Source organism: Sapajus apella, unplaced genomic scaffold (assembly GCF_009761245.1).
Source record: "Sapajus apella isolate SASKATOON/1434 unplaced genomic scaffold, GSC_monkey_1.0 scaffold254, whole genome shotgun sequence".
Lineage (NCBI taxonomy): Eukaryota > Metazoa > Chordata > Mammalia > Primates > Cebidae > Sapajus > Sapajus apella.
The window spans coordinates 85,913-86,748 of record NW_022437194.1 but is presented as its reverse complement, the minus strand read 5'-3'; positions in this window follow the sequence as shown (position 1 = coordinate 86,748).

Genomic DNA, 836 nt, shown 5'->3' with positions numbered 1-836 from the left:
TACTAAAAATGCAAAAATCAGTCAGTGTGGTGGCACATGCCTGATATCCCAGCTACTCAGGTGGCTGAGGCAGGAGTATTGCTTTAACCTGTGAGATGGAAGTTACAGTGAGCTGAGATTGTGCCACTGCACTCCAGCCTGGGTAACAAAGTGAGACTCCATTTGAAAGAGTTTTTAAAAAACAAATTCTCTTAGATTCCTTAAAGTTTGAGAGTTGATTAAAGGCTTTGTTACTCTTTTTTATATTTTTATGGTTTTTGTCCAAGCTGAATTCTCTTATGTACAATGAAAGTTTGGAACTGGTTAAAGGCTTGCCCATATTCTCCACACTTGTAGTGATTTTTTCCAGTGTAAATTATTTTATGTATTATAAGGCCCAAGAGTTGGACTTTGCCACATCATTCACTGCGTTTCTCTCCAGTATGGATTATCATATGACTAGCAAGACCTGAGGGCCACTTAAAAGCTTTGTCACATTCTTCACATTTGTAGGGTTTTCCAGTATGAATCCTCTTATGAGTATTAAGAGTTGAGGAGAAGGTAAAGGCTTTGCCACATTCTTCACATGTGTAGGGTCTCTCTCCAGTATGAATTCTCTTGTGGTTAGTAAGGGTTGTGGAGCGGCTAAAGGCTTTGCCACATTCTTCACATGTGTAGGGTCTTTCTCCAGTATGAATTTTCTTGTGGTTAGTAAGCGTTGTGAAGTGGCTAAAGGCTTTGCCACATTCTTCACATGTGTAGGGTCTCTCACCAGTATGAATTCTCTTGTGGTTAGCAAGGGTTGTGAAGCGGCTAAAGGTTTTGCCACATTCTTCACATGTGTAGGGTTTCTCTCC